Source organism: Anneissia japonica, unplaced genomic scaffold, assembly GCF_011630105.1.
Source record: "Anneissia japonica isolate Jap-2015-1 unplaced genomic scaffold, ASM1163010v1 scaffold2003_len1103335_cov173, whole genome shotgun sequence".
NCBI lineage: Eukaryota > Metazoa > Echinodermata > Crinoidea > Comatulida > Comatulidae > Anneissia > Anneissia japonica.
Window position 1 is genome coordinate 893,786 of NW_022758706.1, and position 258 is coordinate 894,043.

Below are 258 nucleotides of genomic sequence, written 5' to 3' on the forward strand. Positions count from 1 at the left end.
AAGGGGTTTCAAAGGCTTATTTATTCGATTACAGTAGAGAATCACAACAGATGTGTATAAGAGACAGGTTGTAGCGTATTTCTCCAGCACTAGGTGGTAAGTTGTCTGTTGATTCGCTCATTTCAAATTTACTTTCATCCAATTTTTTCTTACTTTCATCTACTTTCTTTTTACTTGCTGAGAGTATTTTTGAGTACTTGAATTCACTGTTAATTTGTTGTTCTATTTTCGGCACACCTAGATGTGTATAAGAGACAG